General features: G+C 43.2%; 1 protein-coding gene across 2 annotated transcripts in view; it reads right to left on the reverse strand.

The window, feature by feature from the left end:
- The window catches only part of IL1RL1 (interleukin 1 receptor like 1), a 42,268-nt gene extending 34,312 nt beyond the window's left edge, over positions 1 to 7,956 (reverse strand). For both annotated transcript variants that reach the window (XM_075426425.1, XM_075426437.1), the window contains exon 1: positions 7,769 to 7,956. The gene's annotated coding sequence lies outside the window, so the exon portion shown is untranslated. The remainder of the gene's footprint in view (positions 1 to 7,768) is intronic.
- Positions 7,957 to 15,169: the final 7,213 nt, after the last annotated feature.

Raw genomic sequence — 15,169 nt, forward strand, 5'->3', positions numbered from 1 at the left:
TCTCCCCTTGCTAACCAGAACTCCTCTGTTTATGGAAAACCTTCTTGCAGCAATCCACATGATTTCCTGCAAGTCTTCTTGGGAGATGAGCTGTTCCTGGGAGATGATCTGTTCCAGGAACCAAGCTTCTTTCCACATCAATCTAAGAACAAGATATTTCCTCTCATCCATGGTCACCATGCCTACTCCTTCTGAATAACACAGTCTTGGTGTATCCATTGCTCACCTTTCTGTTCACCCCCAGGTCAAACTCCTCGTTTCTGTAGGATTCCACATGGAAAATAACCTGTATGTAACTATGGCCTATAGTAATCCCAGGCAGGTCTTCACCAGGGCTACTTCACAGATTTGAGAGATCTTTGTGTACAGCGATTTAGCCTGGCAGGTGCCTATAAAAAGCAGCTGTTGCTGGGAAGATACAGGAGAAGCCATACCTCATCTGCTTTCCCTATAGGATGCAGATGGTATCATATGGGCAACCCACTACTACACAGGAGTTCAGTGCTGAATGGTGGAGTCCCTTCACATTAGGCAAACATTTTTCAAAGCCATTTATTCTATGGACTTTTGGTCCACTGATGACTTCTGGATGGCAGCTCTCGGAGGCACTGGAGCACAAGCTCCCCAAGAGCCTCTATGAGGAGATTAACCCACAGCTAATTAACACCTACACTAAAAATATGAGTCCTCAGCATGGATTCAGTGAGAAATGGAGTTCAGTTCTTGTCTTTTTACCCAAAAATGTTTGATTAGAAACATCTCTGCTCCACCTCATTTCCACAGCCAGCAGCAGAGCTTGCATGGTCTCCTAGCAGCTTCTGAGGACCTCAGTGCCTGCAAGAGCTACAGGTTTGAAGCACTCCTGATTGTTCTCAGAGTCCATGAACAGAGGCCAAACTGTTCCTAAAATTTTTTTCTCCGCAGTTAATAGCCTACAGAAGCAAACTTGCTCAAGACCTCCCACATTAGCAGTGAAGACCATGCTCTGAATGGTATGACCTGAGCAGGAACATCTCTCTCCCCTTACCACATCACAGCTTCATCACACCCCAGAGCCCGACAGCCATACTAACTACTTGTGGGTCCCAGACACACCAGTCCAGGACTGAGGCTGTAGGACAGGACCCAAATGTTGGAAGTTTCATAGTTCCTGTGAAACCAATTGAAATGCAAAAGGCCACTCTGTCAGTCAGTTCTGTAGCAGAATGATTGCTTTTCAACAGCAGAAAAATTTTCATGGGAAATCTCATGAGATCAGATGTCCTCTAGCTTTATTTGGCTTGGTATTGTTAGATATTGATACACACAAAGCACTACTTTTGGAGAATCTGACCAACACATTGAAAGTGATCTGCTTTCACTACCTGGGAAGGACATCTTGGGGTCATTTGGGATTTTCTCTGAAAACAGCCTGCTGTTCAGCAGCTGTCAAGACAGCAAACAGATTGTGAGGAGTTGTTAGCAAAAGAACAGAGAACAAACCAGGAAATGTTGTTATATTGATGCAACATATCCTCGGAGTACTGAGAATAAATGTAAGGTGGCAAGTTTTGGCATATCTAAGCAAAGAAACCTATCATTTTATGCCGAGAGATTGTTTCCTGTTCCAAATCCCAGTTTCACTGAAGTGTGAAAGCCCTTTTGGGAAACAGAGTTCCTGGCACAGTCTCTTCTTCGGTGTTTCTTACCAGTCACTTAAGTGCCACAGCACTGAGTTTTGCTGAAGCCTCACTGAGTTCACTCACCTGTGATAGACACCAGGGCCCATGGCCATCCTGCTCAGCAGCACATGAGCTACAGTTCTGGAGCCACACTCTTTCACTATAGGCATTGCCTCGCTGACCATCACTCCACTTTTGTAATTTTTTTTTCAACTGGTCACTCAGTGCTATGTGAGTGCAACAGGAAATGAAACCTATTCAAATTGCCATTGAAATACGAAGCAAACATTGTTACACAGAGGTAAGCTAGAAGGCTGTAGACACAGTACACAGCTTGACAGGGCCACCACATCACCTGCATCCTCCATCTGCATTAAAGTGGGAAATTTGGAAAAAAACATGTATATGAAAACAGCTGCACTGTTTGGACACTTCTGGGCTCTCTGTTTCTAGATAAATCACCCCTCGGTGTCAAAGATAAACTATATTCATCTTCTTTATGTTTACAAAATAGCAATTCCAACAAGCAGGCCAAAAAAAAGGAAAATTGAAGGACTCTTGGTTTTATTACCTAGTATGGACATGTTAGTATCTGTCAGGGTACAAACACGCCCCCAGTGCAGAAATAAAGACAAGTAATAAAAATTATTAAAAATGCAAAGAAGTTCAGTGAATTTATGTCCTGCAAAGACTGACAAATCATGTCATCTAAGGCCTCAGGTACGCTTGATTCCACGGAGTCAGTGTGCACCGTGTACTGGACTCCCAAGCAAGTGCTAGTCACCTTGCATGGTTCATTTAAATAATTGCATGTGACTGCAAGGTCTCTAGAGGCTTCTACGTCATGGGAAGAACCCTCCACCCTGCCCACTGAAACTGGGATGCCGTGTGTTGAGGATTATAAATCACGTGGAAAACAGGGAACAGCGAAGAGTGAATTTGACTCTAGCCATGTGGGGCATGGACATTAAGAAGAAATTTGTATTCTGAGGCTTTGACTCCTCCTAAGTGTTGGGCTCCCTCACATTTGCTTTCAGCACGTAAAACTGCACTACCAGGTACAAATTGGCCCAGCTACCTCAGAAGCAGCAGAAAGTGTCCTAGGAGGAGCTGAGGGAGCATGTTCTCCTTTAGGGAAGGACAGGTCACCAGTTCCTTGATGACTGCTCTAACTACAAGGCTAGTGTGAGACTGAAGAACTGAGCGGGGGTGTGCCATGTGTTCAGATTTTTTGTATCATCAGATCCGTTTCTGCTCCGTTAGCACCTATTCTCAGAAAACAGCCAGCTTACATCATGACTGGGGGTGGAAGTAAGCATTTCCTATTAGTGCTCTCTACAGTCCATAGGAAGAGTCAAGAGCAGCCAATTTAGGGAGCAGAGCTCTCTCTGAAGGTCTTAGAGGAGAAGGTCACTTTCTGCCACTAACCAGATGGGCATATTAAACCATCCCTTTCCCTTTGGGTGGTGTGTGAGTCTAAATTTGGGCAAAGACAGTGCCCATAAGGAGTCACATTTCTAGCTCTGCAGGATCTCACAGAAGCAATACCACATTCACGCAAATTAATTTATCCTAATTTTCTCAGACAACCAGAAGTTACCTGAATGAGAGTGCTTGTGTGGAGAGCTTTTTCCACAGACTTTCCTCTTGCTGCTATCACCAAGCTTATTGATACTGTAAAGTCAGTGTAAAGTTTCTGTCAGGTTGGTTTTCTGACCCAGCAAAACTTCAGGTGTCAGATCTGACCTTTGGGAAGCCACAAAGTTTGCATTTTAAGAGCTCAGCAGAAATGGCAGTCTATCATGCAAAATAAAACCAGAAAATCAGTTTAATCTGTCTTGTCTCCAAATCACCAGCAAAAGCACTCTTTTTCTATGAATTCATATGCTAAAGGATGGAAAGACAGTTTAAAATAGTCATAAGTAGAACAGCAACTCTGTGGCTGATAAGCCAATGAAGGAAGTATATCTGTAAAGTAATTGCTACATTACATACTCTTTGAAAAATAACTGGGAGATATTAAAGTCCTTGAGTTATTATTCTTATTAGAAATATTCTGTTTACTTAGCATTGTCTTTCTGAAGAAAGTTATTATTATGAAGTTTCCAAAAATACTAAATTACACTACAAGAATGTGTCTGATGAGAAAAACTAAATCAAAGAAAAATTAATTCTCTGTAAATACTTTAAATCTAGACGGAAATTACAAAAGAAATAGATTGTGGCATGTTTTCTGGCATATTCATCATGACAGGAGATTACCATATCATCCCAGCATAACAGAACACACCTCAACTACATTTTCAAGGAAGAGCATGAGGAAAGGAGGGACACATCTCTGGTCTTCAGATTTCAGAAGAAAATTCCAAATGCACAATTAAGTACTGCAACAAATGTTACTGCAACCTCTCCTAGACAGCATGAAGAGGAATCAGATTATGTGCAAAAAAAACCCTGAGATCATACACTTCAGTGGGCATACTTCTCAGTTATGTTTCCTTTCAGTTAGTCAGTCAGCTTCCCACCTGTAACCATTTTTTTCCCATCAACTTCACCTCTAACTCCTTTCTGGAAACACCATTTGCTAGTAAATATTTCCTGTGTTCCAGCTAAAGTGGAAATGAGTAATTCTGATTATCTTTTATTTATGTTGTTGTTGTTGCTCTTTAGAGCTGGAGAACAGCAAGCCTAGCATAGAAATCCTACCACTACCTAACAGCTGCACATCATTATTATGTGTTATTCCACCTTTCGTCATAGCTAAAAAACTGGAATTCAAGGAGTTTGTAAATAGTATTTGTCATAACTATTCAGAAGCTCATATTGACTCTAGGAGAAGTTCAATTCCAAATACACTGGTATAACTGCGTTTATGTCTAGTCTATGCATCTCCCTGCACCATGCCAAAAGAAGCGTCTGTGAGTCAACAGTCAACAGAACTCACTGTAGTTCACTGTGCTTGTTTGTACTCGATTATTACTACCTCCTGTTTCTTCTGTTTTGATCACTTGAGTCAAATAAAGTCGGTAAAGAAGGAGCTAATTTCTTGTCACTGAAGTTTTGGGTAAATTAATGAGAAGGAACAAGCACCCAGAAGTTTCAGTCAAAATTTAATATCCAATAGAAACCAGTAAATGCATGATCAGCATCAAGGCAAAATATTTATGTTCCAAAGACTAAGGCAAAAGAATAGTGATGACAAAAGAAGTAGAATCTGCTCTAGCAAAATATTTCCAGGTGGTTTTCACCAACAGAGTCCCTTCAGCTGGTCCATTAAAACTTGAAAAGACAAAGAATAAATTTACTGCAAGAAACAATGGAAACCTCAGATCTGGAATCATCTATTTGAAGTTGGGGTTACTGAAATCACGGAAAATGACAAATTTTCACAAGAACAAAAAGCAACTGTGGAACCTGTTGAGGCAATGTAATAAACAATGATAGCAGACTTCATTGACATGAAGGAACAGGCAATGATAGACAAAAGAAATGGATAATGATGAATTTTGGAAAGTCTACAGTTCAGACAAGATGATTCCTTCCAAGATTTTCCATTTATGGAATTTAAGCATCAATAAAGGATAGGGAAAAAAAGACATGAAAGAATGCTTGTCAACAGTGGTGGCAGCAAACCTTGGTGGAATAGCTCCATTGTTCTAATGCTGTCATAGTTCCAAGTCACAGAAACCTCACAACAGCTGTGCTGGTTTAGACGATCTAGCTCAGTACTGTTTCTGTAGTAAGGACTATTAGGAAAAGTAATGAGCAAGATCATAGCCAGCATAGACCATAATTGCACCTCACTACTCCCCTAGCCTCCAGTTGCTCTCAGCACCAGGAACTTCCTGAGTCTGTTATGTTTTGTCAGTTTTATTCACCTCCTATTGGGCCTCTCCTCCAAGTCTGGTCTCCCAGGAACCCATGTTCCTACTTCTGCAGTGTCCTCTGACAAGCAGCTGCACAGGGCTGCTATCTCTTTCCTGAAGATCCATCATGTTTTTCTCTTTAATGTGCTGGATGGCCAGCACTGAGATTGTGCTGAATCTTGATAAAGGAATCTTGATAAAAATAGAAGAAAAGTTGTGTTGGTTGCAGAAAATACCCTTCATCAGAAGCTGATGTCAGACCATGCTGCTTACCATGGCATACAACGTTTATCGCTGAACCCCTTGACCAGGGCAACTAAAGTCCATCAGATGCAATGCACACTAAAAATCCTTAAAACCCACACATGTGGCCAGAGAAGAGACATTATCTCAGTGTGTTCCTGTCATGGTACTGCAAACTACAGAGGGGGCTCCGCAGGACCATACTCAAGCGCTGGAAACAGTATAGCCACAAGAACAGAGACCATCAAACAGCTGCTTAACCCTACCAACACTGTGCTTTAGGAGCAGTGCTTCTCATGGCATCCTAATCATCCACCCTTGCCTTCCCTGCCTCTCCTGGGCCAGAAAAAAATATGATGTGTTCCTAGATGGCAGGCCGTTCAGAAAACAGATCTGCCTAAGAAATAACAGGCCAAGAGGAACAACAAAAGCACAGCTGGTTTGATTCTTGGGCAGGTTTCACAGATAGGCAGCTGTGCTGGCACAACAGAAAGGGCAGCCTCGGAGAGGGTGTGGGCAGAGGGAGCAGGACAGTCCAAGCCCGTGAGGACAGGGAACAAGCGCCTGTCAGAGCACGCCAGAACAGCAAAAAAGTGTCACAACTCTGCTGATATCCAGCTGCACTGGATAGCTGCACCAGCATGGTACCTGCAGACATTTCTCTGGTAACTTCACGTTGCATGAGTGTTTGCCAGCCAAGAATGAACAAAGAACTCTGTTTTCTTCAGGAGGAAAGTCGGCTGTTTTAATACCTCCCAGGGTCTGTAGTCACCTTAATAAGGAAAGACAGCTCTATTGTTTTTCTGGGGGAGGATGTGGTTAATCGCGTTACACAATAACAACAGATCAGCTCAGCATTATTATATCTGACTGGAAATAAGCTCTGCTCTGTGTGGTTCTCAAGGCTTATGGAAGAGTGTTTGGGTTCCGATGCTTCACCCTAGGGACTTTATTTCCCACCAACAGCAACAGGCTTTGCAGGAAGTACAAAAACCTCTTTTTCACTCTCAAGAGAGAAAGTCAACAGCCTGCCTGAGTCTAAATATGCACAGTAAAAAAATCTCACTGTAAATACACAACTTCATTTGACAACTATTGCTACAGGCAGTGGCAAAATGCCTTGAAATATTGGGGCAACACAGGCCAAATGCACACAAAACCCAGCAGGTTTCACACGGGTTTTTGTTTGTTGCTAGAGAGGGGGAAAGGAAGCAAAATACTAAAGAAACTTCAGGGTTCAGACACCAGAATGTTATCCTGATCCCAGGGTTTCAGTGGAGCTCAGATTTCACATCCTGAGTGCTAGAGATAAAAACCCATGTAGCCTGATTTAGCCATAACCGAGCAGCTGCAAATGCACACAGCTCCCCGCTGACATTTGTGGGCAAGCAGGCAGGAGACCAAAGCACACAGAGAACTCAAAGCACCCCAAGAACTGCAGGAGTGCTTGTATGACAATCTGTCACTCGCTTTTGTTCAACCACCACCGCGTTCTGCAATTTGCAAGCCCAAAACGCCCCGGGTAATCTTAGCTAACACCCAGTGAGAACAAAACCCATTAGCCTGCCAGCACAAGGTGTCTGTACAACCAGTGCTGCAGCTCGGTGAGGCCAGATCACGCAAGAGGAGAGGGGCTAGACCTCTGGTCTAGAGGAAGGGCTCTTTTCTCAGGGCCTGCCTGCTGTTGGCTCCATTCCTTGCCTTGCAGGAGTGCATGAGGAAGCGCCGAGGAATCAGACCCAAGACACTGCATGAGCAGCCTACGGGATGGTGACAGCACAAAAGTGACGCGGCCACGGCATGGGAACCAAGCTGGCTTGAGCTGACAGCAATGAGAGGTGCAGCCGGAGCCGACAGCCTTGGGAGGCTGTCCATGCAGGTGCAGCACCAGAGCCAGTGTGGCTTCAGCTTGGATGCCCACCTGAGCCCTCAGAAATGTCTCCCAAAGCTGGAGCACACTGAGGCAGGGCAGAGGGGGAGAAGGTAGCAGCAACTTACCTGTCTGCCCCGGACTGGGGCAGCTGCCTGGGCTGCTGTCAAGATACCAGTCAGGTTTTCAGCTGCTCCTTTCACCGCTGTTGGAGACAAAATGCCTGGCTCGGCCAGCTGCTGGCCTGAATCTGCAGAGCATTTCTTGTGCTCTTCTCCAGCATTTGTTGTTTCTCTTTCTTCCCAGCAGCCCTCGTAAGTAAACTGGGTCCTTTGGCTGTAAGACAGCTCCTGGCCCGAGGAACGGGTCAGCTGGAGCCACCGCAGCTGGCACGTCTCCCTCCAGCCCTTACAAGGCCCTGGCCAGAGGAACAGGCAGGCTTGCAGCATCTGTAACCAAACTTTGTCACATGTCAAAGGCCTCGTTCTCCTCCCCAAGGCATTTAGGACCACCTGCAGGTGGGCACACCTCTGTTATGAAATACAGGTGCAGATTTTCAGTGTAGGCCCAAAACAACTGCTTCCACAGCTGCATCCTACACAGTCTGTGAAGTACCTGCTCCCCTCCCCCTCAAAAGTGCTCTGCACTCGCCGCTCAAAAAGACTTTGCCGACAACAAACCAGGAGCTTTTAGGGGAAGGAAAAATCGGCTCTGCATCTAAGGCAAGGGAAGTTCCGCAGCACTGGGTCTTTTGAGAGGAAAATGGTGATCCAGGAGGTGGTCTCGCTCAGGAAATCAAAAGAAGATCATCAGGCTGATTGGAGTTATCTTCAAAGACAACAGCCAAGAGCAGTGAAATATGCCCGTAGCAAGTACATTTGTGGTTAGAGAGAGGTACATACAAAGATAAAACGGCACTTCACATGTCCCACAAGTAGCTCAAATGCTACACGTGATCTTAATCAGTAATTACATAGGATGCTGCTGCTTTTACTCCTCCTCACCTCCTCTTTTCTTCTCCCCCCAGGGCCAGGCCAGGCCACAACGACTTTATAGTGCTGCCAGGTCTAGGTTAAATTGGCTAAATGCTTTTAAAGCATTACAAGGACTATTTTTCCATCAGCCTCTTACTCAGTTGAGATGGTATTTAGCTGCCAAGGAAGAAGTCATACAGATATTTCTAAAAATGGCATGTTTTCTTTTGCAAAATACGCACTTTGATTTACTGCCTACTGTCATATGACCAAGTCCTCTCTTTTTATTTCCTGTGAAAGACCATCTCATACTACCCACCAGGACCATACCCTGTAAACGGAAATAACCGCTGTCCTGTCTTATTCACATCGTTGAGAGAAACATCTGTAGTGCCTCCCTTCTCAAGTGCTCTAGCCCATTTCCAGCTAGGATGTGCTCTAACTCACCAGTGCAGCTCTGTACGAGTAAGGTGGTTGTTTTCTGTGAGAAGCAGCTGTGTGCCACTGAGTACGAAGTAAGCAAGAGGCAGCCTCTTTTGGTGGGTTTCACAGAAGAGAGAGAGACTGCAGGAGAGAAGAAACAAGTGCATGGCCTCACTCCCAGATTCCTGAAGCCCTACCAAGCCCACTGAGCCCCTCTCCCCCATAATGCCCAGACTGCCCCAGGACACCAGTGACTGCTGATAGACTCCCCACGGCTGGAGCAGAAAAAATTCACCTTTGGCAGCACTGTGTATTTGAGGGCCACACAAAGCATGCCTGGCACTGCTCTTGGACACTCCAGACATTAGATGACCTTCAAGTATCCTAATATACCACTTTAAGAACTGACATCTGAGTGCTCACTACAAAATCCAACTACTCCTGAGAGCTCCGTGAATTCATAATAGCATTGCGAACCACTCTGCCCTAGCCATCCTGTGCTAATTGCTTTAATCACTTTCTGCAAAGTCTCATCTTCACCATTAGTTCTGGAACTTAGAATCTACATTTTGCCTGAGCCACGGCAGGGCTTTCTGATTTGGCTGCATTTTTAGTTCTATTATTATTATTATCATTATAAAGACAGGCATTAATCCAAGTAAAAAAAATTTCTCCACAGAGATTTTGGCAAAGGTTCTAGATAGGCACTGAAATCACCCAATCACTTCCATTTTGCAAAATCTCTTCAACTTAGAAATCATATGGCTGTAGATTAAAAAAAAAAAAAGGCTATGTACCAGCAGTGAAAAGAGGGTTTGCTAGGTCCCCTGAGGCCTGGGCACACTGTCCAAGGCAAGAACTGGGGACTGATCATTTCACCTGGAAGAGACATTGCCTGTAAAATTAGACTCCCAAATCTTCAGAGCCAGAGAGAACTGGCCAGTGCTTCCTGCTCCCAGGAACGTTGTGATGTTCAGTTTTGTACGGTCTTCATGATGCACCCAATGGCTCCTCTCTGCTGGCAGCCCTGAGGCAATCCTTCTTCAAGGACTCCAGGACTACTGACTCTTGCCTACTGTCCATCTGTGGACCAGGGTCCTATAAACACTTCAGCATCCCAGACTTCAAGATTTTCTCACCATGTGACCACTGGATCCATTTGTTTCCAGCTCAGTGGTCTAGATAGTTAAATCAGGCAAAAATTCTCCATACTTCACCATATCAAGTGAGCTGTGAGACTCTCAAATGCGTGGGGAGCACATAGTAACAGTCCTCCAGCCATCACCCGCGGCTGATGTGCTGGAATGCAAATCCCAGATGAAGTGGTCTCCATTCGTAGTCTTTTTCTTATAATAATCAATGGGAAGTGTTGCTCAACATAAAGCAGTCAGATCTAACTGACGTATGCTGGAGGCTGGTAAGGAAACACAGCTCTACAGAGGGCAATTCTTCCTCATTTCCCGATTAATTCTGAGGCACTAAATTAACAGATGTACAGACTCCAAGGCCAAAAGTCTCATTTTCCACTAAATTCCCTACTAGTTCCTATAAAGGATGGAGAAAGAACTAAAAATAATAATTACAGTATAATTCAGAATAGCAGTCATCAGAATATCTTCTTTTTTTGAACCCCTCGATTTTTTTGTTTGTTTTTTCAGTGTTTTGGCTTGGCATTATTAGCAACAGAACTTTGTCGTGATCTTACGCAGAGCGGCTTCTTTTAAAACAGGAGACCTTCACCCCAACCGGCTCTCAAGCATCACTAGGCAGAGGCATCGCACAGCGCGATGCCGGTGCTGCTCCCCGCTGCGGGGTTTGGGGATCCCCCCAGCCACTTCCTAGGGCAGATGTTATTACTCCCTCACCAATCCTCACCCTGGCACCCCAGATCTTTTCCCATCCTTGGTTGTTTACCATCTTTGAAGTGACCCTTTCCTCAAAAATAAGCTAGTTCTTCTCCTGAATTAAGTACCCAACAAACTATATGGCCCAACCATCCAAAAATGTCAAACACACCAAAGGTAGCAGTTTTTAAAAAGTGACAGCAGACGGTGCTGGCACATCCTTGGCTCATTTAAATACATACATGTATCAAGCCATTCAGATATAGGCTGAGGAGACATGTTTTTATGAAAAACTTGGCTTTTCTTGCAGAAGTCGGCATGTGTTCTATTCTCTTCAGTCTCTGAGGAGAATCAAGTCCCATTTACTCTAAAAATATGGGAATCAGAGCCAGATACCAAGCAGAACCAGATGTCACGACCCAGAAGAGAGCGTACACAGATGGTAAAGGGACATATGGCACACAAGTTCTTTCCCACTGTGAGCGTCCCTGTCAAGATAGCTCTTTAGCTTTTTCACTATTTCTTCCCACAGGCAATATGTAGGGGAGTTAACTGCCAATTTTTTTTCTGTTTTAAAGGGACAGATGAATCTTATTTTTTGTAACTCCTAAATATCCTGCTTATTCACCATTTCTGAAGTGGGAGAATTTATAACCTCCTTTACCTGTCTGCAACTTCTTTACTCCTACAAAGACGCATTGGCCCTGCCACTTCTCCTATGCTCCATGTGAAATGATGTGGTTGTGGCACACCTCATCCATAAAGTACAGATCTAGCTGATACAGTCTGAGTGTGCTTCCCTAGGAGTGAGTGGTAGGGTAAGAGTAGATAGCTCAAATTTCCTTCCAAACCCACCGCTTGTCCAAGTCACCCACCTCCATGGCACAGAAGAAACAGTTACACATATTTGATAAACACAAAGCAAACGAACAGTACAGGTATTAGAAACCATGTGATCAAAGAGAGAAACAATATCTTCTTAAGGACTTGAGTGTGGCCCTTCCCATCTTTCAGGGAATCTGTATATACTCACAGTATAAGAATTCAGCAAGAAAGTGCAAAAGATAAAAATCAGCATTAGAGACTGGAGGAGAGATGAGCAGCACTGGGGTGTGTTACCATGGACAACGCAGAAAAATGAAGCACTCCCCTGATACAAATTGCTGGTGAGACAAGGGAAAGAGGGAACATGGATTTTAATAATTGCCAACAGAAATAAAGCCCATCAGAGAAAGTGAGTAGTGCAAAAAACAAATCTAATAGGACAGTGCTCAAAATTCCCCTTCCACTATAGCCACTGTTGTGCTGAAAAAAAAATCAGGGCAAGATCAAATGAGTGGCTGGGGACAAAAAAGAACCAGAAAAATAATTTACACGTATAAGTCACCTGATCTGGAGCAACAATTCAAACCCAGCCTTCCTGCAGCAGAAAATTCACCTTAATGACTTGGTGAGCTTTCTGCCTTTCTTCAGGGTGAAACACCAACGCCTCATAGTCACCATCATTGCCAAGCAGAGCTCTAGCTCCAGCTGTAATGCCACTGTGACCCGGGTGCTCTCTTGGAGGAAGTCATGCACGAGCTGAACTTGTTCACTGTGCCCCCTGATACCCAGCGGACATCAGACTCCTTCTTCCAATTGATTTCAACACGCGAAGCAATCTTAGAGTGAGCTGAGGATGCAAGTGGTTTGTACTACTTTCTAGCTGGCTTTTAGTGACTAATGTTCAGTTTGTCACAACAAATGCATCAAGCCCTGGCCAATATTATCACATCTTAAAAGAGAACAAGCATATACATCAAGTGGTGTACTCTGCCTTTACTCTTGGGAATAATGACCATAGGGATGAGAGGAGGAAACTCTGTTGCTCCTGTGTTCCTGCGTTGTAGCATCTATGACTAAAGCAGAGACCAGGAATTACTTTGAAATAAAGCTGGTAGCCAATGATTTACTTACATGTATTCAATGTAATACATCCTTGAGTATTTCTGGGAGAAAAAGAGTCTCTCCTCAGCCCAGATTTTTATAAACATTAACTGTAGTCTGCCTGCTTCATCTTCAAACTAACTGCAGCTATGGAAGGAGCTACAGTAGTTAAACCATCTGAACAAAAGGCAGAACAGGCTTCCCCCTCTAGCAGAAGTTCAAGGCAGGAAGACAAAGGGGAAAGGTGAAATCACCTTTGTGCTTTGCTACCTGCTAGGGTGCAACACAGAGGTAAACTAAAAGGAAAAAAAGAAACAGTCAGTCAGGGTCGTCCTGTCTGAGGTCATCGCATAGACTCCACCAGGCTGTAAGAACTCGTTCTGGGTTTGGGCTCAGAGCACGTGATCTTCCCCATCACATAAGCCTCTATCCATGAATTAATACAGTCATACATGTGTACATTAAAACATGAAACAGGCTGTATCTCAGCACTAGCTGACATAAAGACATGAAAGTGGGATACGGGAGGTAAAATATGAAAGGAGGAAAGTCTGCCAGAAAAAACTAGCCTCACAGTATGGATGGAAAGATGTGGTGGAACTAGAAAATCTGAGACAAGTTAATCACAAGGCAAGGAAGGGAAGAGGCAATGGGGAGTGCCAAATAAATTGACATTAACAAGCCAACAGAAGAAGTATCACATAGTTACGCTTGAAAAGTAAAAAATGGTGCAGAGAATGCTTTCAGTGTATCTTACACCACATAACACTCAGATTGTTTTCTCTGTCAGCATGGGCATATAATAAACCAAAATATATCTACCACACTGTGGTGAACAAATACTTTTTCACAGCTACATTGCATTTGCCTTTTACTTCTGAAGCTACAAAGTTTCCATAAGCAGGCCTCTGGCCAACTAATCTTTTTATTTTTTTTTAAACAAAAAGCAATCAGCACATCTGTCTCTATGGGAATTCTTTTACTGTATGATAAAAACAAGCATGTTTTCCTATGTTTCCTTGCAAAAAAAATGTTTCCAAGGGGAGCAAACGGAGCCAAATTCAGCTTCAAAATAAAGTCCCACGATAAAAGGATAAGCCACTGGGTGTCATGCTACGTTCAAGTAGTTAGCTAACAATTAACCACGATAACTGAAACCTTTCTCCCACACAAAGACTAAAATGCCTAAACAGTCATACTGAATGTGGTTGTTTAAAAGAAAGTATCAGGCAGATAAATGCTGACTCACAATCATCTGTTTTCACTTAAGAGTCTTTAGGAGTCTTGTTTAGTGGGAAAATACTCATCTTGAATATTGTAGCAAATCTCTGAAAAGAACTATGAAAAAGTGGCCAGAAATCGTAATGGCACATTTACAGAAGAAACAAAAAATACCAGCACAACTCCATGAAAAACAAGGTACTTTTCTGTAGTAGCAGTAGTACTGGTATTTTTTTTTATTTCAAAGCATATGAAATTAGGAAGTTGAAAAAAAAATCTACCACAGTTTCAGCATTTTTTCTTTATAATTTCTCTTATTCTGCATGGAAATAAGCGGGTTCTGTTTTTAAACATAAGTGAAAAAAATCTTTGAAGGGAAGTACAGTTTTCAACACTACTCTGAGCAAGTCTAAGTCTAAACACAGCATAAAAATTTGACAATAATGATTATCTAATCTCTCTAGGTTCCTAAATTTATTTTTTAAAGGTTCCAGCCTAAACGTTATGCATTTCCAAAGAAGACTGATTCAATATCTACTAGAACAACAGTACCTCATCTGATGGATCTATCCTGTTGTCCATTTTCATGGTGAGATCTCAGAAGAAGTCTCTAGTCAATGGAGGCTGTGGAAAATTACACTGCTGTGAACCCCACAGCCAGGAGAATGAGACACTGCTCATACAGAGTTTTGCCAGCCCTTCTCAAAGAAAAAGGTACCATGAAATGCTATTGCAAATCTTTCACTTTAAACACATGTTGCTCTCCTGGACCTTGCTTTCTCTCCCACCAACACAGTCCAATGAAGAGTATATTCTACAGCAAACACACTTCTCAGACCCAGTTGAAAGAAATTCAGTGACAGACGCTATCTTGGCAATAAAGATATTGTAAGAACCTACTTAACTCCAGAAAATAACAAAAAAGAAGCAAGCAGAATTCACATTTGCATTCAGATGATGCTTTTCAGGGCCAGAGACTGAAAACTCTTGACATTTCAGATCACTTTGAAAAGGAAGCAAGCATGTCATTTTCTCACAGTGATGTGCATAGAACAACGGATCAGCGTCCAGAAATACCAAGCTACTTCCAAGCAGTCAATATAGCCACATGCCTCTATTTTTTTCTTTCACAAGTAGACAA

Source organism: Opisthocomus hoazin, chromosome 1 (assembly GCF_030867145.1).
Source record: "Opisthocomus hoazin isolate bOpiHoa1 chromosome 1, bOpiHoa1.hap1, whole genome shotgun sequence".
Taxonomy (NCBI): domain Eukaryota; kingdom Metazoa; phylum Chordata; class Aves; order Opisthocomiformes; family Opisthocomidae; genus Opisthocomus; species Opisthocomus hoazin.